A 2,493-nucleotide genomic window follows, 5' to 3' on the forward strand; every position below is an offset into this window, starting at 1 on the left:
CTCAAGTGTATACGACTTCTAAATTAGTAGCTTACATAGGTAAATCAAATCCTACGACTCATTTCTTAGCCTCCAACTCCTTCAACCTTCTCATAACCCTATTTCCAACCTTCTTTACTATGGGGTATCACATTCTCCCTTCCTTGGAGTTGTTTAATAGCGTTGTAGACTATCCGGATCACATAGTAACTTCTAAGAAGCTTAAGAGACATTCGGAGCTCAAGTGTGTGGGGTGTAACATCCTTCCCCCCTTTAGAACATTCGTCCTCGAATGTTAAATAAAACTTCCCTCAAGACTTTATACCGATTGTAGGGAGATTGTTTTCTATTGCGATCACACATATTTCCATCCAAGTACTTAATATACGAATTTCAGGAGTTGGGTTTACCTGTAGACCTCAGGAATGGGTACGAATACTTGTGTTTTATGTCCTCTTTAATTTCTCAGGTCATCCCCTTTTTTGGTTTTAGTTTTGCCACAGTATCTTGATGGAAGGCACGTCTATAGTCTACAATCTTCTAGTTTGCCGATCTAAGATGGCAATAGGTTGTTCCTCATAGGATTCCATTTCCTGGACATCATCTATGGAACATACCCTAGGTGGCTCATCAGTACCCTTGCGAAGCATTCCTATCTGATGGACTGGGCGTATAGTTTCTGAATAAGGTGGTAAGCTCAACTTACTGGCCACTTTGCCCACCTTACGAGCAACTTGATACAGTCTAATGTATTTTGGGTTAAGTTTCCTTTTTTTGGGTGACCCTGTTATGAACATTCAACCATCAATTTAAACTCTATATGTAGATATCGATTATCTGTATATCATTTCTGCCGACTTTGGGCTGTTAGTCAATAGTTTTCTTAATCATGTCAGGGCCTTTTTAGCCTAGTCTTTCTAACATCGACCCATCTAATAGGGGACTTACACTTTTTGCTCTACCAGTCTTGTACGGGGCTATTGGGATACTGGAGTAGTAATTATTATTATAGGAAACTTGATAAGTGATGGATAATTATCCCAGCTACCTTCGAAGTTAACAACACCAGCTCATGATAATCTTCTAGCATTTAAGTGGTACGCTTTAGCCTGTTCATCAGGTTTGAGGGTAAAGTAGTGTACAAAGACTTATGTGTCTTCCCAATTTCTTCATGGACTGATTCTTGGTAGTTAACTGTAACATGGGCTCCTTCGTCTAGAATAATAGCTAGGGGGACTCCGTAAGGTCGTACCCCTCTTTTACCCTATAATTTTACACCTTCTCGACTGAGTAGGTAGCCTTTTATTAAAGAAGCATGGGCTAATATCGTTAATCCCTAGGTAACATTCCCTCCAAAGTTAGGTGTCGACGAAGTGCGAAGTGAGTCTAGTAGCCCTGGTCATATTGTGGAATTTTCGACCTCATGTATTCCTTTCTATCTTCCGTAAATTACATCAACTAGTACCCTTACCTTTTGGGTTTTGCGTTTTCACCCTCAGAGTTGGCTTCCAAGTGGTGTCGAAATTCCCTCGCCCATTGGCCCATATAGCCATTTTGTGGTTTGCCTCTCATTAATTGGTACTATGCTGAAGAACTGTGGCATTTGAGTGCGTCGTCAGTTAGCAATTAGCTAATCCTTCTTGTCTTTCTTAAATCCTTTTTACAATACCCTGAACGTAACTTATAGTACTCCAGGTACATAATCTCATGTCGTTTCTCTGCCGCTAGTTCAGATTCTTCCATCTCACACGACCGCACCCGCACTATCGCACTAAATTCCACCAGAATTTAGAAGTTAAGCGTGCTTGGGCGAGAGAAATACTGGGATGGGTGACCTCCCTGGGAAGTCCTCGTGTCGCATTTCATGGTAATCCTTACAATAATGTGCGGGGCACTCAAACTTAGACCAAGATTTATCTTAGCGTCGTCTCACTAGTCTTTGCGTGTTGCCTTACCCTTTCCTCTATTGTCTTGCAATCGGTATAGGGGTAGATCTTTAGTTCTACTATGACCATGTCCTTTTTTGGTCATTTTGGTTTAACTCCACCTATTGTGTTCACCCCTTTTTGTACGTATCCATTCATTAGGGTTGGCTACCGAGTAGCGCTAAAGTTTGTTCATATAGTGACCTTTAGAGCCACTTTGAGTTTGGTCCATCCTTAGCTGGCATAGTTTTAAAGGAATTTTAACATATAAGCTTGCCAATCCTATAGTAACCAGCTAGTCTAGTCCATCTTATTTAAACCCTTTCACAATTCTTTCTTACCCCCGCTTGTAACCTTCTTGACACATTCTCATGTCATTCTTTACCTTTACGAGAATTTGAGAGAGTGCAAGAAATACCTTATCGCCCCTCTTTCTATTTCCTTATTTACTACTTGATCATCTTATCTCCTACCATAGGAGTCTTGCTATTTCTTTTCCTTGGTTATTTATCTATCGCAATATCATTTGCGACCAACTCTACAGCTAACATGTGGCTTTTGATCTAGCTTGATGTCATTGTCCTTCATA

At 40.6% G+C, this 2,493-nt stretch overlaps 1 pseudogene; it reads left to right on the forward strand.

Annotated features, from left to right (window-relative positions):
* Positions 1-1,723: 1,723 nt before the first annotated feature.
* On the forward strand, positions 1,724-1,843 carry LOC129877896 (5S ribosomal RNA; annotated as a pseudogene).
* Positions 1,844-2,493: the final 650 nt, after the last annotated feature.

Source organism: Solanum dulcamara, chromosome 12 (assembly GCF_947179165.1).
Source record: "Solanum dulcamara chromosome 12, daSolDulc1.2, whole genome shotgun sequence".
In the NCBI taxonomy this organism is placed as follows: domain Eukaryota; kingdom Viridiplantae; phylum Streptophyta; class Magnoliopsida; order Solanales; family Solanaceae; genus Solanum; species Solanum dulcamara.